The following is a 25,699-nucleotide window of genomic DNA, read 5'->3' as shown; positions in this document are numbered from 1 at the left end:
ATAAATCCAGCTGAGTGGACTACTTGGGTCTTTGCTCTTTGATTTATGATTCATACTCTGTTCAGTACAGGTGAGAATACAAGTGCTCAATGTACCCTACTTTCATAGAGAAGGGGTTTGATTCTGTAAAGATCCAATTTAATTGGGTATTGCCCATTTGGTAACTTTCAGGCTCCATTTAAATGTATTTTCCCAAAGAATGGCTAATTCAAAATTTCGTTTCCCTAGCCTTAGCACTGTTGAATAGCTTTTTCAGATTTACAATGTTCTGAATGGTTCTGGAATCATATACAAGGTAATTAGATTGCTTTTTGGTGTTGGAACAAACAGAACTTCACCTGGTAAAGTCAGAATGACATTTCAAGGGGACTTTTCCTTGCCTATGCTTTATAAATAGGTTTGCAGGATATGATTAGTAAGAAAGTCCATGGCCACTAGAAAACCTGTTCCTGCAAAAAGAACTAATCCATATAAAAGTTCTATGTTATATTTCTAATTACATTACCTCTTAACAATTCTCTGAGAGAAATCTATCAGAAATTCTGCTTCAAACACATATTAGGTTTTATATGAATTTTTGTTTGTTGAATGGTGTTCCTCAGTGTAAAAACAGCATGCTACATAATTATAATGCATACAGACTATGAAATTATTTCCTGTTAAAAAGTGAAGAAATCAATGGAGGAGAACTTATCCTTCAGTAAAGCCACAGCCTTACTCTGTAGCTGCAACAGAAGACCACAGCAGAAAATATTATAGTTTCAAGGACTTCTACACTCTTTCTGGTAAAATTTAAGGCAGATGTCAAGCTGTTGTAACCTACATTGTGTGATTACATTTCTCAAGAGCTGTGTATCAGTATAGGAGTTTGACAGGTTCAGGAACCAGAGTCTTCCAAATTCAGCTGAGTAAAGAACATTCTTTTTGGCTAGCTCTGACTGGTCAAGATTTTTTTTCTAGTGTGCATTTCCCTGGGTAGCTACCATTATTTTAGACTTCATGACTGGACATAAACAAAGCAATTTGAAAGAATTACTCATTGTAACTTATTTATATCACAGAGTGACACTAAAGAAAGAGACAACTTCATGAAGTATTATCCATTGTAGGAGAATCTGCTACTGCATAAAATAAGAGCAATCTGAGTTCTTACTAATTTTAAAGTAAAATCTGATATTTATATGAAGAATTGTTAAACATTTACATATTTTTTCTAGGTTCTACATTGTCATCTTCAGAAGCAGAGATTTGGTTAGGTCTAATTTTCTGAGATTTTCAGCTCAAATCTTGGAAAAATCTTCTAGTTTTTAATGCTTACATGCACTAGTCACACCCTATAAATCTGCTAGAGGAATTACCCATATCCAAAATACCTAAGAGAAAAGATAAATTAATATTTTTAGTTTTTGCCGTTTCATCTATGTCAGCTTTTCAGATATATGTTGATTAAAGACTTTCATTCAGACAATAATTTTAAGTAAAGTGTACAAATAACAAGTTACCAATGATATCTGGTCTAGCTGTCATTTTCCTTTTGCATTCTGCAACTTAGGTATAAGCTTAAACTGGTACATTTGCTAATGTTTTGACAAGGAAATGGAGTAAAACCAAATAAGAGTAAATTGAAAAAGAACTTACATTCTATTTGTACTTGGTAGTAGTAGAAAGTTTTAAGCTGAACCATACAAACACACACACCAACATTTATTTGACTTCTTAAAGCTGGTTGTGCTGTAGCCAAGGCAAATGAAATGTTTTCAATCTTGCTTTCATTTGCTAGTATTCCTTGCCAGCAAAGAAGAATTCCAAGAAACTGGATTTTGAAGAGTGTCTCAAATAACTTGATTTAGTTAGGAGACAATTTCTTTAATTAATGAACCGCTCATGTCTGGATAAAATATTTGGAGAACTAAAGTGCTCTTCAGACACATTACCCTTCTATTTTGATGAAGGAGCCAGCATGTCTAAGACTTCTCTGGGTTATTGAGGCTTACAGGAATGTGACCCTTTCTCCAGATGCTCAACTGCTGTAGCTATATCGTGGATGAAGCTCACTGTTATTAGTTTTGTCAAAAATAATTGTGTAGAGTTACATTTAATTACTGTAAAGATTGTGATTTCATGGGTTCCTGATACTTCATATTCCTGGTTAAATTTCTTTTAGTCATGAAGATCTTAAAAATATTTCCTTAGACATAAAGACCTGTTACTATAACTGTAGTATGTAATTAAAACCACCACTTTTGTATTTGTGCATTGAGTCTTATTTTAAGTATATAGAGTATGGGTACTAAAAAATAGTAGCTTGGTGAATTGGATTTTTATTTTTATTTTAAATATAACTTCAAAATAAAACATCACCTTACAGTTGATATTTCTTTCCATAATTTTCATAATTTCCTTTTTATTCCATCAAGAATAAATACATAAGAGAAAGATAGCATAAACAAAAAGGATAATGCTTGTGGAAGACAAGTTTGTGTAAATTAGCAGAGAATAAATTTAGGTGAGAAATTAGGAAGTTTCTCGATATCACAGAGCTGAAATTATGGAAGTATGTTCCAATTTGAATTTTAAGTTACTACTTCATAAATTTAGTGCATTTATGAAACTGGTAATTTGATATGGTTCTGTGATAGCAAGGACTAGATCACAAATGTCCAAGGGATCTGAGTGCTATCTTCCAAATCAACATATAAAAAAATCACGTATCAGCAAATAGTAAAGCTTTTCACTGTGGCTATCTGTTATTTATCAAACTAACAGGGTTTCACACTGGCTGGTTTATTGTTTATATTTCCAGATTGAGAGAAACTTAGATGGTCGACAATTGCAGATGTACTGATTTTACTTTTTAAAATATATCAGTAAATGCAGATATGTAGAGAATAATTAATATTTTGGGTCACAAAAGACTTCCAGAAACAGTGAAATCTCAAACATATAAAAATATCACTCAGAACTAAGGAAATCTACATTTTTAGTTAGAAAAATATAGCATATGTTATAATTTTTAATGTTGCATGACAAATAAAATACAATTGGGAAAATATACCTTACTGCATGTTTATTAATTCACTCAATGTACATAGAAATAAATGCACGTGTATTCCAACACACCTTTGCATCCATAGCTGTCTTTCTAATTCTTGGCAGGTGTTGGACTTCCCAGGGAAACCGACAATTTGAAGGAAACCATGCAGCATAAAGCATAAACATGGTCAATCAAAGCTTTGTTTCCCATTACCTTTTTGGTTCATTTTATCATCAAAGTGAGTCGTTGGAATTCAGCTTTCATGGCTCTTCAGAAAATTTCTTATTGAAAAAATTACTTTTCAAATTTGGTTTTGTGTTCCACAGGAAAGAATACAACACTTGAGGCCTGGATTCTCTCTGGATTTTGCAAGTGCTTGCAAAGCCATAGTTACTTGACTGGATCTATAGGTCTACAAAAACAAAAGATATATCCAGATCAGATATAATCTTCTTCTTGTGCACCCAAAAACCCTCTGACTCTTAGCAGCTGGGGATAGATATGAAAATTGACTATATCACTGTTTTTATGGGTAAGCCAAAGAAAGACTCATATAAGGAGAAAAACTGAATTGAATCCCACTCAAGACAATGAAAAATACTGTGGATTAGGATAGAAATGCAACATTTTTATATTTTGAAATCCTTCTGTATAGCACTGCTCAGAAATAATTTGCCTAACTATTCCGTTGAATTTGTTTATTAGAGAAAACAGATACCTGTTTTAGGCATTGTTCTGCTGCTAATTGTGTTTTCTATTTGCATATCACAACTCTGTTACAATCACATAAATAATGCATTGTGCCAGGTAGCATCTTTAAACTAGAAACTTATTTCAAAATGCAACATGGTGTAAGAAAAGTATCCCCATCCATTTAATCATAGCAGTCAGGGTGCAAGGTTAATTGAAGTCCATTTGGTAGAGCGCTCAGAGAGTTTAAATGCATTTAATAGGAAAGAAAAGAATTATCAGGTGAGTCAGTCATCTCAAATTATTTCTCATTTATAGGAGTTAGAGATTTAGGACATCTTAATTAGTTTAGAATGAAAATTCCTGCCTAAGAGCCAGTTGTTAACACAGCCTCTGGATGAACTGAAGTTCACAATAAGTCCCTACCACAAGATGGGAAATTATTCTGTATCTAAAATAGCCTCTTGACCTAGAGAGAGATCCCAACCACGTGTTTCTGGGATGATTCACATACATAATTCAGAGGTGATTAGTTGTACTGGTTTCCATTCTCCTCAAGGAATAGGAAAGAAATGGAGAAATTAGGAGAGGAAATGTAATTAATGAGCAATAAGGACTGTTAAAAAGGTAAGTCTGATTGCAGCAAGCAACTGGGAAATCTATTAAGACCACAATTAAGTTGTTATTTCATCCAATCTGGAAGAGTTCAACTTGTTATAATGGGACTCCTGGACAAGACATGATTTTGCAGATGGTGTTATTACTTTAAATGTCAAGGTAAGCCCCCAAACTAAAGGGGAAAAAAAAGTCAAATGGCCTTTCCTCAGGTGTTGTTTTTCAAACTCATTTCCTACAGAATCTGAATCTTTTCAGAGCCCTTGAATATCTGCTAGCATAAAAATGTCACTCAACCACACATACAGATGCTTCCTCTCCTGCTTGGCAGGGATTTTCTTAGTAGGCGAGCAAGGATAAATATCACCATGGCATTCCCTTAGGAACACTGCATTAATGTGCATTACAGGACTTTGATGGAGACTGACTTGCAACAGAAGGGCTGCTTGCCTCCTCTGAGATCATAAAGTGTTGTTGTTATCTTATTGTATTTCATATTTCTGGAGTCCCATCTTAAAGTCCATACCTTCTTGCTGGTCCTATTATGCAGCTCCTCTCTGCAGCACAGTTCCTCATGGCTTCCATAGGGGCTCCTCCTGGGCTCTCGACCCAACCCCCTTTTATCCCAGAGCCCTTCATGAGCTACAGCTGCTACCCAACCAAGGATCCCACAGCTGTAGCTCATCCAGAGCAACAGGACCCACCTATCTAATACATAGGACTCTCACTACATATATATATTCACAAGGACTCCTTTATAACAATACATATATTCAGGCCCCTACATTTCCCCCCTTTTCTTTTAACAATTTCTCAATTACACAGTTACAATATCCATATCTGTCCCAGCTCCCAGGCTGCCACAGCTCTCGGCTGTCCGGGGGATTCCATACCTAATACATATATTCAGGCCCCTACATTTCCCCCCTTTTCTTTTAACAATTTCTCAATTACACAGTTACAATATCCATATCTGTCCCAGCTCCCAGGCTGCCACAGCTCTCGGCTGTCCGGGGGATTCCATACCTAATACATATATTCAGGCCCCTACATTTCCCCCCTTTTCTTTTAACAATTTCTCAATTACACAGTTACAATATTCATATCTGTCCCAGCTCTCAGGCTGCCACAGCTCTCAGCTGTCCTATCTTCCACTGTCCCAGCTCTCCGGCTGCCACAGCTCTCGGCTGTCCGGGGGATTCCATACCTTCTCCTTGGCTGCATGTTCTTTATCACGTCGCGGTCACCAATTGTTGTTGTTATCTTATTGTATTTCATATTTCTGGAGTCCCATCTTAAAGTCCATACCTTCTTGCTGGTCCTATTATGCAGCTCCTCTCTGCAGCACAGTTCCTCATGGCTTCCATAGGGGCTCCTCCTGGGCTCTCGACCCAACCCCCTTTTATCCCAGAGGCCTTCATGAGCTACAGCTGCTACCCAACCAAGGATCCCACAGCTGTAGCTCATCCAGAGCAACAGGACCCACCTATCTAATACATAGGACTCTCACTACATATATATATATTCACAAGGACTCCTTTATAACAATACATATATTCAGGCCCCTACATTTCCCCCCTTTTCTTTTAACAATTTCTCCATTACACAGTTACAATATCCATATCTGTCCCAGCTCTCAGGCTGCCACAGCTCTCAGCTGTCCTATCTTCCACTGTCCCAGCTCTCCGGCTGCCACAGCTCTCGGCTGTCCGGGGGATTCCATACCTTCTCCTTGGCTGCATGTTCTTTATCACGTCGCGGTCACCAATTGTTGTTGTTATCTTATTGTATTTCATATTTCTGGAGTCCCATCTTAAAGTCCATACCTTCTTGCTGGTCCTATTATGCAGCTCCTCTCTGCAGCACAGTTCCTCATGGCTTCCATAGGGGCTCCTCCTGGGCTCTCGACCCAACCCCCTTTTATCCCAGAGCCCTTCATGAGCTACAGCTGCTACCCAACCAAGGATCCCACAGCTGTAGCTCATCCAGAGCAACAGGACCCACCTATCTAATACATAGGACTCTCACTACATATATATATTCACAAGGACTCCTTTATAACAATACATATATTCAGGCCCCTACAATAAAGTACAAGAATTTTACACTTTCAAGGTACAGAAGAATATACTACAACTCAGTTTGCACGTATAACATTACCTACTCCACGATGATTCTTTGCAGAAGCAGCTTTTATTGGACAAAATCATGTACTAAAATTGCAGTTCAAGAAGGAAAAACCTTAAAAGGAATCTGAAATATGGAATATCAAAAATAAAATAATGGACCATTATGCAGTAGATTCAGTTTTTGCATTTTGCAACATGATCTATATTTCTTGTATGCAAGATTGTGTTCAGAAAAGCACCAGAATGTTGACTTCCATTACCTCTGTTTAAGCCCCTAGCTCCATCTGAGATCTTCCCATTAATCTCAAAGTGCAGGTCAATGATTTCCACATGTTGCAAAGAGATATTAAGGAACACATTTCAGTCCTTCAGCCAGCCTAATAACAAGGAAATTAACAAAAAATAAGATACACTGATTTTCCCTTTCAATTCATGACATATATTTTGAAGCCACATTTTAGCATTTTTAATGAAACTCTTTGTTTAAAGGGTTAAAATACTTGATGATACTAAAATATGCTGATAATATTTCTTGTTATGATTGAATGCATCAACCCTTCTTTCTAACTGTAGTCACTTATTCAGATTTCACTGGTATTTTGTAAGTTATTACAAGTGTATTCGTACCTGCACCAGCATACTGGAAAGACAGAAAAACTTTCAATCAATCTAACTGAAAAAAAATCACTCCAAGCCTTCCACTTGACATCTGGCTCAGAACTGCAAGGGAGATAAACATGTATTACAGGCATTTGGCTAAAAAAAGCCTCACTACAGCTGTTATAAAAACTCTGTGGAAGCAATGTCTTTGAAAATTGTCAAATATCTGTGGCCACAATCCAGGAATTTCGTATTTTTACAAAATGAGATTACAAGATCCCAAAAGTTTCTTAGTTATTTCGGGTTCTCACTTTACGGAAAGCTTGAGTCTGAATGCTTTTCTGTGGAAAATGTAACATTTGGTCTATTGAAGGGTATTGCTTCTCCTCACAGACCTGGTTTTATTTACTTCCTCTGTTTTGATTGCAACAGCCTTGATACCAAGATTCTGTAGATGAGTTCACCAATGTAGCATGAGAAGCTGTGATTTAAGTTAAATATTTTGAAAAATGCCTGTGGGCAAAACCCAAGATATTTTCTTGGCTGAACATTTGTAAAGTAGGACTAAGAATATAGAGTGAAATGCAATGTTTGATATTTGCTAAACTGGACAGCTATGATAAATCTACAGATTAAAATTTCCCTTTCAGGTATTGAAAAGCTGTAATTCAAAATGTATTTTATAATATTGACTTCACTTAGTCATGTTCCTAGAAAGAGTATGAAACTTCTGAATACTGTTCTACTATCTGAATACATTTTTAGCTGAGCAGCTGCTACAAATGCAGGTTGTTGATGCACAGTGTTAATTGGTAAGTACTGGTGAAGAATACAGATTAAAAAATAAGCTTGCATGAGCTAATAAACCTGTGTTTGCTTCTTGATGTGAGGGGCATTAAATAAGTAATTGCAGTAATGAAGGTGTCAGATGACTTAGAGAGAAATCATGACTTTTACTGTTTACAGGCTATCAAAGCCAACTGTTTCCAACTGTGTCTGATTAGTTTTCTTTCCAACAGTTGCTTTGCCGCAGGAGGCTTTCTAGCACTCACTCCACCTTTATTCCTTCCTTGTCTCAATACATCATTGCAATTAAAACTTTGGTTTAAAACTGCAGTTTTATGCTTGTTTAACACCAATGGTTTTACAGAAAATACTCCTGTGTGAAACTAGTTGTGGTTGTGTTCCATTAAGCTAAGCATACCACAGGCAAATTTCAAATTTATTCTTTATGCTCATCATGACCATAAGTAATATAACCCCAGCAGTAACAGGTTAGATTTTTGGCATATTTTCCACAGCCTCAGGATTTTTGATCAATTCCATCTCTTCAGCAGTTTTAAATAAGTTTTTATTAGTCTTAATTTAAAAATTACAAGTATCAAGGAGCTGATGGAAAAATTTGTCTTATACTGTTTTTAAGTGGATTTGTGTTCTGTTATTTTGGGGCTTGGGTTTTGTTGTTGTTGTTGTTGTTGTTTTTGCTTTTTATTTTTCCCAGTGCAAAGCAATATAATACAGTGAAAAGAGTCCAATTTGAAAGGATACAAGCCAAATATATAAATATCTGAAATAATGATCATGATTTATGTCTTTCTGATATCACAAATACAAAACATTTATATACATAAAATGAAATTCAGCTTTTTAATACATAGTCAGCTGGGGAAGGAACCACGATTCTTTGTACCTTTTCAATATCTATCCTATAATTTGGAATAATCATGGTAAAAACCATGATTATGTAATTCATAACTAAGTGCTTTTGTACATTCAGCATGTTGGTGATGTTCACACTGCAAGTGGGGGTATATTAAAAAGTCAAAGAACAAATACGAGTAGTACTATTGATAGCTGAACTCTGATATTTAGTCTGATATGGGAAATCTGTGTCAGTTTCAACTGGGAAAAGGAAATATATTTCTTCTCCCTCACTTTCATTAGAATTGAGATAAAGTTAGTTATATCTATTCCTTCTGGAATTAATATTTGATATATTTTTTTGTTGTATTATCCTGTGCATTATTTGGGTGGATGGAGTATTTGCGTTTTAATATAAACATGTTTATTACCTTCATACAAAAATAACTCTCCATTCATAAAATCACAGAATTATAGGATGATTTGTATTTGAAGAGATCTTTAAAGACCATCTTATTCAACTCCCCTGCCTATTTTATCCTAGAAAAAAAGGTATCACATGGTCATTCTTTTAGTTATTTGTGAAATGATGAATTGTTTGAACACGGTTGGTGTCTATACCCAAACACCCTGATGAGGTGTTATTGTGCCATCTTACCTTAATTTTAAGCTATGTAAAAATATTTTGGTCCGTGTCATGGTGAGTTGTAACAAAACAGAAAACCCTCAGCCTATTGAAGTTCTATTTCCCACCATTAGACCTCCATTTTGCAGCTATACATCCTTTAGTATCTTCTCTGTCATGAGTTTTACTTGCACAGAAAAGTTATAAAAATTATTTGCATGGAAATAAGATTTTTTTCCAAACAAGTGTTACCTACCAGTCACTAACAGTATGGAAGTGAATCTTAATATTAAACTTTACACAAGAGGTATTGCTAATTGCAGTTGCCAAAAAACAATGCAAGGAGATATGACCTCAAAGTATGAGAGATTTTTCTTGAAAGAAATCTATTTATCACAATGTTGGCTGAGCACATCATAAATATATAGGCATACAAACAAGGAAACAAATGATGATATATAATATATCTTAATCACAAACCAGTGAGCCTTATTTCATGGGAGACAAAACTGCAATTTGATTCCTTCAGAAGAGAAGAAATCTCAATCAAACCCTATTGTTTGTGGTGACTGATGACACTACAAAAGATTAGGGAGCTTGATGTAAACTGGTTCTTGGGCTGATCACACGTTTCAAGGAGATGTGCTCATTGCCAAGGTGGTGGCAGTGAAGGGGACAGGGCAGAATGCCTGCAGCATTCCTAATGTTCTATTCCCAGAACAGGTCTCAACAACCTACAAATCCTGGTGAGTGTGTTTGGCAGGCTGTACCTTTATTATTTTCCACAGATATGTGCATATGTTCCTGAAACGTGATCGAGTGACAAAGACACAAAGGCAGCCTGGCTTGGCCATACAAGAGATCCCAGTTCCTTCTTACACTTTCCTGATAGATGCACCTCCCTGTTAACTGTACAGCCTGACAAAATGACAGGTCATAACAGTAATAATAATCACTGAGCTGAGTTTATGATGTGCAGCTATACATTGTTATAGATAACAATGACAGATAATAATACTGCTTGATTATCCATAAAAATAATTTCCTATTACAAAGACCGACATCTGTTTCATGTGAGGCCAAAGTATATCACATAACTCATCTGCAGGTCCTGAGCAATGAGAGCCCGAGTCCTGCACCCTGGTTTATCCCTGGAGTGAAGCAGTGGTGCAGCAATGCTGCTGTCCCCACAGGCATGTTGGACCTACTGTTATTTTAGCTCCCTGATGTCAGTGTCACAAGCCCTGTGACTCTTAAGAGGTTTTCAGTGTCATGAGAAGTGATCATCATGCTCCATTTTCCCAGAAAAACACTCCTTTTGCTGAATAGTGCCAACTGTTGCCTGCCATTTTATTGAGGCACATCAAGTGCCAATTGGATTTCTTCTGCCAGAGGTTTAACATTTAATTTGAATGTCATAAGCTGAATGACATATAATATTAATTAAAAAAAAGCAATGAACTATCAATAGGCACTGAAAGTCTGATTTGAAATGGATGTTTTAGCTGAAAACAAGATAAAATAAATGTTGTCTTATGTTTTTCATTGTAAGAGGGAAAAATAAGTAAGAGATATTGTGAGAGTAAAATACTGTAAGTTTAGAATGGTTAACAGCAGGAATTATTACATGCATATGAATGTATAATCATTTGTATAATAATTATGTATTACGCACAATTATTTATACAACATAGGAAGCAATAGAAAAATTAATAGAGTGCATTAAATCTTATTTAAATATTCAATAGAGTCTGGAAGGCAGTTAGGGCTGGATGAAACTGAAACAATGCTGGCAAATAGGGAGCTCACTGTATTTTTCTGTAGTTTTAAAATTTAGACTTAAGTCTCAGAATTTCATTGGTACCTGTGCAAAAAAGTGTACATAAGGAAGTAGTCATTAAAAAAAAAGGGAGAGAGGCAGAGAAAAGAGCCATGTTTCCTTGCCTGGCCCTGAAGAATCCTAATGACACTCAAAGTAATTGAAACCCTTACATATCCTCATGTCTAAAATTCTGACACTGGAAGAAACCATGAAGCCCCTCCAGCTGCAACAGATTTTTGATGCTGGCATCTCATAAATATCCACAGAGGGGAGGATGCCTGTTGCATCCACATCCAGAGTGGGGCTGGTCTCTAAACTCACCTGCACATGAGGATCACATTATTTATCCTACATCCCCAAGGATTGGTAACATTCCCTCTTTACCAACACTCTACAAATTTCAGGTACTGCCAGAGCAGATTCAAGCTCAGCTTTATAGTAAATTGTGTTAACCAAATAGATGTATGCATTCAGGAAATGATCAGAAAGTAATGTTCTTGAGTCCTTCAGTTGAAAATACATCATAAAAAATGGGCAAAAATCCCCCTTCATGATGCCAGAAAAACAACAAAAATGAATGAGGCTGGGAGAAGCATGCATTCTTGGTATACTTGTAAAAACTTTGTATTTATGTCATAGGTTTTGAATAAAGGTACAGAATTTTTTAAGAAAGGGAATTGCACTGGCATCTATATCCTGGAATATAAAGAATATTAAAGGAAAAAAAAAAAGAAAATCAATCCTGATAGTGCTCAGAAACACAGCCCATGAGATATCCTGCTGAATCAGGATGGCCTAGATTAGGAACTGTCTTGGTCAGCACATGCAAGGTTTGCAGATGCTCTGTTGAGAGTCCTGCTGTGTACGGGAAGCACTGGCACTCACTGCCAGCAATTTTTGGATGACCAGTTCCATGAAACGTTGCTGAAAGCCCTGTTTCTTCAATCAAAGAGCAGCAGTGGAAGCAGAAGGCTTTCAGTACCCTTTCCAACACCTCCCTTTATTCAAAACATGACAAGATTGGTTTTCTTTCTGTGACTGCTTGTAACATCCCAGGGAGTACTGAGAGGGAGGGTTTAACACAAATGTGACAAGTAGTCCTCTGAAACCAGAAGTCCAAGACCATGGCAATCAAAACGCCTTCAGCACTACCCTGGATGGCTGTCAGATGACAAAGATTTTTGGCCAAACTGGATGTGAATTAGTCTCAAACAGAGATTTTGAGGGAAGCTGCACAACATTCTGTTTTAAATCTGTAAACAGTGAGAATTGTACTGAGCCAACTTGCCTGAATAAGTAGGAAGAAGGCCTTAATTGACATCAGGTTTTGTGAGGAGCATGAAATTCACTTTTCCTGTGTGGGAGCAGGAGGATTTTTTTTGGTCTCTACTTCAGTGATTTTACTTATTAAAAAGAAAAGCTCTGATGACTACTGAAATCTCTGAAAGTAACAGAGACTTTTTACCTGAACTAGTTTAGACAGGAGAGGAAAAAAGTCTTCAGTCAAAAACTGTTTCCCTCTAGGCAGGTACAAGCATAAACCATAACATCTGACATGCAAGCTGCTAACAGATGTCATAAAATTCAGTACACTATTAATCTTGTTATTATTAACCTTTGGGATAGTCATTGTCTCTGAAATCTAATCACATTTTATATTGATATTACAGTGCATAGGTAAGGAGCTCAGAACACTTTAAAGTTATTAATTAAAACTCATCAAGAACACTCCTGGGAAGCAGAGTGTTAAATCATTAAAATCATCTGACAGAGGAGGAGAAACTGTGCTGCAGAGAATATAAGCAATATAACTGCACAAAGCCAGATATTAAATCCAATACCCACAGTTGTCAATTCATTGTTGTAGTTGCTGGGTACCAGCCTTTTGCAAATAAAATATATTAAGAGATGGAAAATGTCCCCCCAAAAATCCTTACTGCTTAAACTAGACTTGCAGGTGGACAGGCCCTGCAGAGTGCCTGGTGTCAACACAACAGAGACACGTCCTGTGACTCAGCTCCCTTCCTCTGGCTGGGAGAAAAGACAAAATAATCCATAAAATGCCTGTTCCTCAGCCAGTGGCTGAGGCAGGGTCTGAGATTCAAGGCACTGCACTTACTGAAATATTAAATTGCTTACTGAAATACTAAATTTAGCAATTAATCCATAAGGATACTTCACTTTGTGCTTATATGCTCAGTACAGATTAAGGGAACATGGGTCACTCTCCATTTCTAAAGATGACTTCAACTGCTACAGAAATCCCCTGAAATTTTTCAACTCTCCAAGTGGAAAAGGCTGAAAAGTCATCTAACTAAAACCTAATGGATTTATATATTGTATTTGATAGTCAGACTTAAAAATTAAATTCCTCCACACTAGGTTTCATGCATTTAAATTTCCTTGTAAAAACTTGTATTTATTCCTGGTATTTATTGTCACTTATGTTTTCTGTTCAAAACTACACTTTCAATATACCGTCTTCAACTACCTGCAACTAGAAGCGATTTAAAATGTCTTAAAAATGTCTTTTGAAAACTATAAGACGCATTTACAGAACTGCAGAATGGTATTCTGAACGAAATATTTTCTTGGTTTGTTTTAAAGTTTCATTTTAAATAAGAATATTTTTTCCAGTAAACCACACACAAAGAGCTATACAGCATTTCAGTATTTTAATGCTCATTTTAACATGTATTTTTCATAATCACATAGATCATACTTATATCAAGCTTTTTAAAAATACTTTTAGAATATTACATATACTTGATAATTTATCTCCTGAAAAGAGAATGTTTAAAAAGTAATTTTTTTCTCAATTAGGAATTTTTATTGGCACTTCTGAAAGCACAAGAGCTGACCGAATCCTATCAGCTCTAACCGGAACCATCTTTACACATGCAAGGGTTGTCTGAAGCAATTTGTGACAGAGAGATTACAGTTTTCCTTGGTTTTTATCTTTCCTTTTGCCATTTTCACTGGAAACTGCTTTTTGGTTTGTAACAGCTTTGTGGAAAAGGGATCTCCCGTGCAGATTTTTTCAACTGCTGTCTATTAATTCTGTTACTAAACTTAAACTAAGTGCTTATGCATTACAGAACAGATTTTGACTGAGATGCCAATGCTTTGGGGTTTTTTTTTTATGTTTTGGGTTTAACATATTTAGAAGCCAGTTAGTAACAGAAATCTTTTAATGATTATATTTGTTTTAATATTTTGTGGTAAAACATATAACTGGATCTAAACATCTAATGAACCTTGGCTTTTTATTGATTGAAGAAAACCACTTTAAAACTTCTGCAAAGTTGTTTCCAGCAGATAACAGGGTGCCATAGGAGGCATAGGAGGGAGAAGAAAGACAAAAAATTATGAATAATACTGAAAATATGAAACACATTGATGAGCTATGCAGGAAGCCCCTCACATAAACAGAAGTGCACAAGTGTCTCTGCATGCAAGCATAAAAACACCAGCAGATGCTATAGGTTTCTCACCTATAGTTTCTTTCTCTAGATCAGAGCAGTCCCCTCTACTGAATGCATTGGGCAGTACAGTAACTCATGTTATCTGGAAACCTCACATTTCTTTTTACCTCTCTCTTCTTAAGTGTTCTCCCTGGTTTTGGTTTATTAGGAACACAGTAATATTCTGTAAAGCATGGCCCAACTGAGGAAAGATGAAGTAGGCTGAAGAAGACAGCTAATGTTATTTAACTCATTCACTCAAAACAGCTAAAATGATACAAAAAAATTACATTTGAGATCATCATAACAGAATATCAGTGAATTATCTTCTGTCATAATTCTAAAGCAAATAATTCAGATATGTTTGTTTGATTGAAGTATTAGATATTAAGAAAACAACTTCAATACCAGCAAACACCTGAGAATGCAAAGTGCAAATTACTTTGAAAACACCACAGTGATGATTTCAGATCAGTGCTTACTGATATCTCATTCCTTTGTCAATGTATAGCTCACTTCACTGAGTCTCATTATAAAGTCTTTCCCTTGTGTGTCGCTGAGACAATAAATAAACAAAAATATAAACCATCAAACAAATAAACTTCAGTGTCATGGCTGTCCTAATTTGACTCCTGAATCTCTGTTCTCTTGAATCCTATTATGCTTTCTTAGAGCTTATGAGCTGGAAACCTCCACATCTTTCTACAACTTGCTACGTTAAAAAAATCTGGGATGCGATTTATCTCTATCTGCTTCTATGTGAACTTTTATCAGCTCTAATTGCCTCTCTGCTTTGATGTACTCATAAAGTCTTTCAACGCTTCCATTCCCTTCCCTCCCACTTGGGAAAATATCCCAATCCTCAGAATCTGACCTTTGGCTTATTTCATGAAGACGAAAGCAGAGAATTTATTCAGGCTCAGAGCAATACTAACGTCATTAACTTACTTCCCACTTTCTGTATATCCCTCAGTGGCTTCACAGAATACTTGATTGGCTTTTTGCTTGTGTATTTAAATGACACAAGACCATATTTTTGCTACAAAAGTGTCTATTTCCTTTGATTATTTTATTGCATTTGTAGCTTTACCTTTTACTGACATATTTTAAATTACACATTTTTAAATTATCTTTTTGATTATATAGCACTCTACTTTCCAGACCATTTTCAACCCTCCTTACACTCCTGCTTCCACTCCAGTCCTCCCTCCTTTTCAGCAGCTGTAGCAAAATTGTGTTCCTCTGAATTTAGGTATGAATTAGACAAATTACTTTATTCCAAAACTCCAGGCAGTTGCCACACCATACAATGGTAGATGAATGGTGCTGAGACATCAGCTGTAATTCTGACTGAATGAGGAGTCAATTACATCAGTATTTCCCTGACTGGTAGTTGACAAAACAATTCTAGTGATGGGAGATTCAGAACTTTTCTGCGAAGACTATGCTGTTACTTCACTAGCCTAATGGATGTTTTTTCCCGGTAGTCAACCTCATCATTATTTGCTGCAATTGAGGTTTTCTCTCTTGTACCCTCCCCAGAAGACATGGAGAACACCTTAAAGTATTTGAATCTTTTAAAATCAGCATTTAAACCTTGTGGATTATGTTTCATCCATCACCCTTCAGCTTTCTCCATACAAGGCCTCCTTGTTCTTCTCTATTAATTTTATTTTCAAACTTTCTAACCACGCTTTTTGCTCTGATTTTTTGGTGATTTTTTTTTAATGGTTTGTTGTTTGCTTGAGTTATTTTTGGTAGAGATTGCACCTCTGCTAAATCTTTCTTTAGGTAAAGAAAAAATCACCCAAATGGATTTTGATAGATTTCAAAGACTACTTCACACATTTTTCATGCTGTATACTTTTACAGCTAGAATTTACTCCCTTACACATCTCAATATCACGTGCTTTTTAAACTAAATAATTACAATATCCAGAACCACTTAAATTACATACTCTTGATTTCAAACCTTTCCTCCAATCTGCTCTGTTCATGAGGCCCCTTTATCTCTAGTCCTATTTAAAATTAGTAAGATTTTCTATTCTCTTCTTTCATTCATTAAGGAAAATAATCTACACAATGTAGCTTTGCAATTAATGGGGGAATACTGGTGATTCTACATCATACACCATCTTCCTCATGCATGGACCTTTCCTATTCCAAATGGATTTGTCTGAACTTGTATTTCCATAGTTTACTTACAAGACTGTTGTGGGGGACAACATCAAAGTCTTAAACTCAACAGGTATGCCTTCCAGGCCACTCTGTCATCGAGAACTTTCTGTCCTACAGAGCAGATGAATGCATTTGTAAGTAATATTTCTTCTTTCCATGACCTTCTTCATAGTTCCTTCACATTCATGTGTTGTCATTATACTGCAAAGGTTCCATACTGTTGCCACCTTAGTGCAAGAGTTTCATACCTCCTTGGTGTTTCTCGCAGGCAGCTCCTCCAAGCACTGCCTCTTTCCTCTTCTCACAGCAGCCAACTGACTCCAGCTCCCCTCAACCAACCAATCCACTCTTTTATAACACTCTGCTGATTGGCTACAGCTGTGGCCGGTTAAAGTCAGGCCTGTTCCTAATCTTTAATAATTAACCCAGCTGCAACTCTTTAGGGGGTAAGATTACTTTCTGTACTACCTTTATGTACTTATATGCTGTCCCCCTACATTCAAGTTATCTATGCAACTAAGGATTATAAGAAAATATTCCAGTGTATAATCATAATGTTCTCTGTTACATAATTTAATGCCTTTCTCTTGTTTTGATCTAAAACATTAAGTTCCTTTTTCTGCACTCCATTGCTGTTTTCGTCTCCAGTCTCGCTTTGATCCTAGCATGAATAACTATGTCCCCTTCTCAGTTTTAGCACATCTTTCGTTATGTCCATTTTGCTTATATCCATCTTGGTGTTTCTATTTTCAATAAAAGAATTTCAAAAACTGAAATTCAGATCCCTATACTACTTTCAGACTTCAAGAATATCTTCTCAAAAAGGTTCCAAAATCCTGCTGCCATGTGTGTGTCATGTCCAATGCGTAAATTCTCTGTATGGTTTGAAAATGTAGAAAATAGTCTAATCTGTGGCAAAGGACATATTTGAGACAATATGTTGTGGAGATAAGGCATAATCATCTGACACAATAATTTTCAGACTACTCTCTGCACACATTTTTAGGGTATCTAGTGAACACAGAAGATTGCATTTCCCACAGTGGTGTTTTTTCTACAATAACTTTTAATGACTCTGTAATGATTGTATGAAATTACTGTCCTGCAGGTGGTTTGAAGGCAATTTCTTTATATCATTTTAATGGTTCAGAACAGATGTGCTCACTAATCTTCTTGCCAGCTAGGTGCTGCTGTGATGTCTGTATACTACAGTACTTTTGGCCATGGTCTACTCTCCATTTCCAATTAGCTCTGTGGGAACTTTTTTACCTGAATAAGGGCAAGATCAGGTTTTTGCTGTTGAAGAGGCTCTAGAGAAGCATGAATATCTTTTCACTGACAAAAATCAAGAAAGGAATTAATAAATGTCCATCCTGGAATCACAAGGAGATTTCCTTAATTTGGCAAGATAAGAGCTTGTAGCTTTAAAGTGAGGGCGCCTTGCTATTGCAAGGAAGAGATAATGTGCGATTACTCCTTTAATAGTTTTAAACTGTGGAAGGAAAAACCAACAGTGGCAGAAATGTGGCATAATCAGAGCAGTTACATGTCAGTGACTACCATGGCTTGCATCTTACTTGGTTCTAACTGGGAAGGGGATTTTTAATGAACTTCAATGCTATCCATGTTTTCCCACATGCTGAGGTTCAGCAACTCCCTGATAATACTTAAGGGAAGCTGTGGCAGTCTCCGGACCATTACAACTTAGCAAACTATGAAGATGGAGATTGAGCTATAACAGTGAGAAAAATAGTAAGCTGAATACCAGATTTGATTTTCTGAGGGATAGAAAACAGAAAAATCAGTTTAAAAAATTAGACTTTAAAAATTTATTGGTAAGAATTTTAATTATTTGGCATTAATGTTAAAGGTCCTTTTTCTGGGAAAGCAGAGTTCTGAGATTGGAATTTTTTGTGGAAGATTGCTGCTACAGTGATGTATGTGTGTGTCAGAGGCAGCAGATCAGAGGGCTGAAGTCTGTTTTTTACAGCAGCAGTTCAGTCCATCCCAGGTCACCCTGAGAGTCCTCTTTTGGGATAGAAGAGTTCTGGAGGTCATTGCTTTACTTCTATATTCTGCTACTGGCCAAATTGTGGCATTTAAATATTTGACCTTTATAAAAACAAACAAAAAAGCAACCATGCTTTACAGCATTTACATAAATATTTAAAGTTGGAAGTTCAAAGAAAATTTTAAAATAGTTTCAGAACCTGGATTAATTCATTAATTTCATGAATTTGAATTTATGTTAATGTTTGTGCTAGGCTCCTAGATAAATGATATACCATTAATTCAGGTCTAAATGCAATGGTTTTAGGTTACAATGTTGATTCAGGTACTGAAGCCAATATTGGAAATACATCAGCCATCCTCCCCTACTTATTAATAAACAGTCATTTCCAAACAATTAATAAATGACAAACGCCCACTTATTTAATTTCTGTGATTCTATTCAAAAGGAAGTGAGCAGACAGCTATGGCCAATTCTTCATCACTTCCTAATACCATTATAACAGCACTTTTAACTCAAGCCAGCCACAGATATTCCAGAATACACAAAGTAGAAGATGAATTAGATTTGAAAGATTGAAAAATTTATGTGAATGTGATGTTAGTTCATCACTTCCTAATACCATAATAGCAGTGTTTTTTACTCAAACCAGACACATATATTCCAGAAGACTCAAGGTAGAAGATGACTTAGATTTGAAAGACTGAAAAATTCACATGAATGTGATGTTAAAATCAAGTTTCTGGTCTGTGGACAGATTACACTGGGTTACTGCTACTGTTACTACAGCTACTGAGCAGGTGCTTAGTGCACCATAGAACATCAATTAAAACAGTGATCTCCAAAGTGTGGTGAGGTGCATAGAACCCAGGGGGTGTGCAAGGTAATCCTTTGGGGTGCAAGAAGAAAATAATTTTTGTGCCATCAATAAGAAAGATTCACTATTTAAAAAATTTAAAATAAGGCTTATTTTGTCTTTATATCATCCTTGTTAAAATTCCTGTTCTTTCGTACAATTTGGAGTGTGAATTTTATATAGTACACTGTGCATACACATAATTTATAAATAAATAACTGTAGGTACATGGAGCATGTGCGCTCAAAATTCTTTCCTTGGCAAAAAAGTTTTGAATTCCCTGTACTATAGGGACTACTATGACCTCCAGCCACAGGAACGTAAAGAATATTTAGTTCAATATTCAGTCAACAAAAGAGTTGCAGTAAATCCATGCCAGGCTTGACCCCTGCAGCAGGAAATTTGCTTTTATTTTATTTTGAACAGTTATTCTACTTCAAACCCATGACTTAGACACGTAAAGCCTGGTCCAGCCCTTCGCCTTCAATGTGGGAGACTTCAAAAGTGGAAATACAGTTTGCCAATAAATATTAAGTCTTGAAGAGCAGTTTCAGTCTAATATAATGACATGTGAGTCCTCTCCCTTCCCTCAGCTGCTCTGGGCCTTCCTGGGAAGTGGCTCAGTCACAGACAGCCCTTGCTCAGAGTGAGGGGCAGAGCTCTCTAGAAGACATTTGGGTGAACCTGGGCTATCAGAAAGCAATTCTCACTGTGCCTGACAGACATTGGTAATAAAGATAATAATGTAGTTGTAACTGCCCCTCTTTGTGCTGTGTAGTTTGTAATAAAACACAATTTAGTGAAAGTGAACAAGAGAAGAAAAAATCCTTGTCTTGCATAAATAGGTATAAACCAGTGTAGGGCAATGTGTTAAGAAATATTGGTAGAAGGAAGAAAAAGCTTTGATTTGTCACTCAGTACTTGGATGAAGTTCCATGCAAAATTCATGGAATATCTGAAGATTTGTGTTCCCTTGTCTGTGAGACTCAGATTTCTCTCCCCATTGCTCAGCCTGCACTGCCCATCCATTTGCAACTTCCTTCACAACTGCATTAGGAGCAAGCACTGTAGCTGCAGGTTCTGACCTTGATGGCTACACCAAGATATGCAGGAAAAGAATTGTTAAGATTAGGAGCCTTGCTTGATCTCAGGCTTTGATGATTTAAAGATGACAGCTAATCTCACTCCTGTCAGATGAGGACTTTGAGGGTTTCTGAAAGGACACAGACACCCAGATTTGTCATTCACATGAGCTTAGCAGCTTTTTTGACCACCATCTATTTGCTAAGTCCTTTAGAGATCACACTAAAACCACAGAAATGCAATGTCCTCTTTAAATCATTGACATCAGAAAACTGAAGACTAGTATTAAACTTGACATCTACCTGACTGTTGCTAATGTTTTGCTTTTTTTTCCAAGAGAAAGGAAAATATATTTGTTGGAGAATTAGCATTTTAGGGTTTTGTTTTTGTTTTAGTTTTTGTTTTTGTTTTTGTTTTTGTAAAGGGCATTCAAAATTGAGTAAGTTTTAAATTAATTTAATGAACTCTAAGTTTCTGGTTTGTTTGATTCTGACTGAGAGATTGTGCAACTACCATATGATATAAAACAATATCCTTCTTCTATTAGCCAAAAAAAAGGTATTGTTTGCAAACTAAACAATTCTTCAGGGGTAGGAAGAAAAATCCAAAAAGCAACAGTTCTAGACTCAGGACTGTGAAGTTCAGGGAGAAAATTATTGTGGTGACCTTATAGCAAAGGAAAGGTGTTTAATGAAGTGGGATGTATGAGTGGGAGGGGATTAATTGTAAATTCAGCACTTGCCTTTAACTAAAGAAGTTAGATTTGAAAACTAAGTTTCTACAGGTTTTCATACAAAAGACTAGGAAGTCTTTTTATAAATCCCAGATTTATATTCATAGTAGATGAATTAGTTTTACTTAAATTCTCAGCCTGTAAATGTCACTGAAAAATAGATTAATCCAGCACCACAATGTAGTGCTAACAATCAGATCAAGAAGAAAGACACAAGAAATTATTAATCATGGAATCATTTAGGTTGGAAAAGAACACAAAGATCATTGAGTCCAACCATTAACCCAACACTATCAAGTCCAAACTATGTCCCTAATCATTATACAACATCCCTAAGCACCACAACTACACTTTCTTTAAAATCTCCAGGGATATGCACTTAAATATTTCACTGGGAAGCCTGTTCCAATGGCTGACAACTCTTTCAGTGAAGAAATTTTCCCCTAATATCCAATCTATACCTCCTCATATGCAACTTGAGGCTATTTTGTCTTGTGATATCAGTTTTTACTTGAGAGCAGAGAATGATAAGGTCACTCTTGAGTCTCCTTTTCTCAAGCAATGAGAGAAAATAAAGGAAGCAGAAAAGAGAAAGGAGAAAGAGAATTGTGAGAATGCAGGCATAGAAACAGGAAAAGAGGAGAATGGAAATATAAAAAAGCATGAGGGGAATTGTGAACATAAACAAAAAATTAGAATAAAAAACATCAGATTTAATATCAGGGTGAATAAGGAAAGACCAAAGGAAATTGTCTTTGATACAAAAGGATACAGTTTGATAGAAAGCAGAAGGCATGAAATACATTAAATAATATGAGCTGCTAAAGGAGGTGGAAAACCCATATACTTAACAAAATATATATATGAGAATGTCAGTAGAGATACTCTGGTTCAAAAAAGATGAATGTGGTTGGCAGACAGACCTGACACTGGTAGTCTGCACAGCCTGTATAATAGGAAATATCCCTGAAGTGTGCATTCCTGAAAGGCGGAGCTGCTGGCATGGTCCTGGTCAGCTGAACCTCCTGAGACACTGGCTCAGTCCCTGGGGCTTGCAGTAGCCAGCTGGCAGAAGTCATTGGGATAGCATTATTTTTAATTTCAGAGTGAAGACTGTGACCCTCCTTAGTTAGCAGTGAAACTTGTGGCGACACCATCTCCAGGTCTGATTATCACCATTTCCTATGAGGCACACCTTAGCCATCTCCTGCTGCTGCAGAGCACAGCTGCCCACAACAGAGGTATGTTTCCAGATTGGGAAAAATATTTTTGTGGATTATCAAATAGGCTGCACTGGGTCCTTTGACTCCCCTGACAGGAAACATCACCCAAGGAGACGGAAAACAATGGTGCTTTACATTGCAAACACAGCTTTGAAAGGCAAAGGATAAAATTGACATTTTGTGCAACAAATACATCGTTGTCATTTCTTTTCATGCTATCTGTGCAGCCTATATGTAACTCACGCCATAGACTAGAGAACAAAATGCAGCTAGTTTTGAGTGAGAACTTAAGCTGAGCTTACTACAGCTGCCTGAAGTTGCCAATTGACTTCTTGCATGGTACCAAAAAGGTAAAGCACAGTGGGTTTTTTGTTGTCCTAAACTGGAAAAGACACCCTGAAATATTTGCATTAGGCTTACTATACTATTGCACTGACATATAATGGACAAACAGAATTAGAGCTGATGTTACAACTCCTGCAGCTCTATCCAGATAAGAATGTAACAAATTAGATAACAGCCTTGTCTCTTTTCAGCAGAGAATTAAACTGACCCATTGTATCCCTGTACTTCATTGGGAGCTCTTCTAGAAACTAACCTCAATCTCAGTGCTCAATTGCTGGTACATTTTATATGCTCTGCACTTCTTACTTCTGTTTTAGTATCATAATAAAGATATTTTATACTACTCAAAGTCTACTTTCTGCTTTATTGTAACAACACTTCAATCATTATGGGAAAAATTGATTTTACAATTATAAAGGATTGAAGGGTAAACAAAAAACTGCTCCAGAGAATATTTTTTGGGGTAAATTTTGATACCAAAACTACTTCTATTTCTGCCTTATAGCTTGCTTCATGAAACACAAGGTAAAGTGGTTAGAAAATGCAATGTATTTTCCAAAGATGTTGATGAAAATAGATACGGTATTAGTAAAAAGTCAACTGAAAACAGCAAGGTCTTTAAAATCACAGCCACACTTGACTGAACAGTTACGAGTGTCCTTTTAGTCACCCTAAAGCTTCTTATTTCAAAGCTACAAAATAGATGTATTGACAGTTGCACAGGAATGAACTTTAAAGATACATAAAGGCAGCAGAGGTCAACCAAACTCTGAATAAATGTCATGATGCCAGAGGCTCATGAGGAAGTGCAAGAAATTCAAGCACTGCTGCTGTCCCTGAGACCAGGATAAAGAATTAACAGTACTTCTTATGCAGTGCCCCGGAGTCGAAGCAAAGGGATTCCAAGTGTTTTCTTGTCCCAGGAAAGGAAGAAAAGAGGTCAGCAATACCCAGCTTCACCACTACTGCCCCAAGGGCACACCCTGCCAAATCTTAGCTAGAAAGGGAAAGTCTACAGAATTTTTTGGCTTCAACCATGGTCTTTTTCCAACAAAAGAGTGAAGGACTATTGTTCCCTCCCTTGTTCCCTCATCTGTCCTGGCAGTTATTTGTACATTTGTACAAATGTAATGAGTGCATGTATATGTAAACAAAAACATATGTAAGAATCTGTAACACTGCTTTTGCCTTTCAAGCTTTCTGAGAGATGAGAACCAAGCTGGGAGTTTCATCCTGCACTTCTGCTGACATCTCTTACAGACATTTTCAGAAACAGAGCTCAGAACTGCAGTGATTTTTTACCTGTTGCTGAAAAACTTAACTATTCATACAGAGTTTAATGACAGGCTTCGGGGAATTAGTCTGGATATCATTTTTGCATCAGTTCAGAAGGATTTATGAGGAAGCTGAATTTTGCTAGTAGCACAGTTTTCCCCCACCTGTTGTTCTCTCCAAAGCAAAGACAGTCCTGCATTTCCCAGTGCCCTCTCAGGACAGAGAAGCTGCTCCAGGAGTTTCTCTGACCCAGGAGCAGCTGCACAGCACACCCTCCCAGCACATTTCCTGACATCCAGAGATGTGCTCAGTGTCTGCCACCTGGGGCTGCATGGGACACCGTTTGACTTGACAGGTCCACTCCTGAATGATATTTACTTGTGGGAGGGATCTGCCAAGTAAGAGTGGCAGATTGTTTCCACAGCCTCTTGCACACAATGTTTTATTTTCCCTTGTTCTGAAATTGCCAATATGTTTCTCAGATAAAGCTACAAAGCCAGATGGTACAAATAAAACACATTAACAAGACTGACTGCCCTTGTGAGAAGAGATCATATCCCACTGTTAGGAATTTCCAACTGTAAGTAAACACATGGAACTGCAGAAAAATAGGTGGATGCCTGGAGGAATCAAGTTCACTGCAACACCTGAGGCAATGAGTTTCTGTCCAGCCTCTTGTCATGTCAGGCAATCTCACTGAAATTGCTGAATGGCAGCATTAATGCATGTCTGTGATGAAATCCTGAGGTTCAATTGCAATAATGCTTAAGGCTTATCATAAGAGCACATCTTCAGCTGTGGGCATGACTAACACCAGAAGAGAGCTGCCACATTAATCCTACAGTTAAGCACAGTGCAAAAGCAATGAAGAGGCTTTCAGGATGGGTTTGGAGAGCTTATATCTGCATACTTCTTGCTATCTTGCACTAAATCTGTGACCCATGGCATGGCTGTATCTCATACTCATACTAACCAGACTGAAAATGCCTGATATGTCTTCCTATGCTGCACTCCCACACCCTAGCTACACAAAGCACATATCTCAATGTAGCCATTAATCATCCTTGGCTGCATGCACTTCCTGCAGTTTTGACTGTTCACTACAACACCTACTTCTGATAAAGTATTAGCTCTGCACACTTCTGATAAAGTATTAGCTCTGCATTTTTCACTTTTCATCTAATACGATTTAAAAGCTAAGACCTGTTCTGTTGCTTTAGGCATCACTGCTTACAAGGCTCAGCTTAACAAGGACTGGTTTGTTAGGGCAAGAAGGAGAACCCAGGAAAACACCAGCCACTCAGGCTCACCTCGATCCCTGAAAAGGTGATGTAACAGGTTGTTCTGGAGGTTGTCACCAAGCACGAAGGCGAAA

The 25,699-nt window shown here is 36.9% G+C and overlaps 1 long non-coding RNA gene across 1 annotated transcript; it reads right to left on the bottom strand.

Moving 5' to 3' along the window:
- Window positions 1-2,240: 2,240 nt before the first annotated feature.
- Window positions 2,241-17,103, bottom strand: LOC132071643 (uncharacterized). Its single transcript, XR_009418159.1, has 3 exons — window positions 17,047-17,103; window positions 6,729-6,845; window positions 2,241-3,446 (listed from the first exon to the last, which is right to left on the bottom strand). It is a non-coding gene; the product is annotated as an uncharacterized LOC132071643 (long non-coding RNA).
- Between the last annotated feature and the right edge of the window lie 8,596 nt (window positions 17,104-25,699).

This window comes from Ammospiza nelsoni, chromosome 3, assembly GCF_027579445.1.
Source record: "Ammospiza nelsoni isolate bAmmNel1 chromosome 3, bAmmNel1.pri, whole genome shotgun sequence".
NCBI classification, from domain to species: domain Eukaryota; kingdom Metazoa; phylum Chordata; class Aves; order Passeriformes; family Passerellidae; genus Ammospiza; species Ammospiza nelsoni.
The sequence above is the reverse complement of the archived record's forward strand: the minus strand, read 5'-3'. Positions and strand labels throughout refer to the sequence as shown.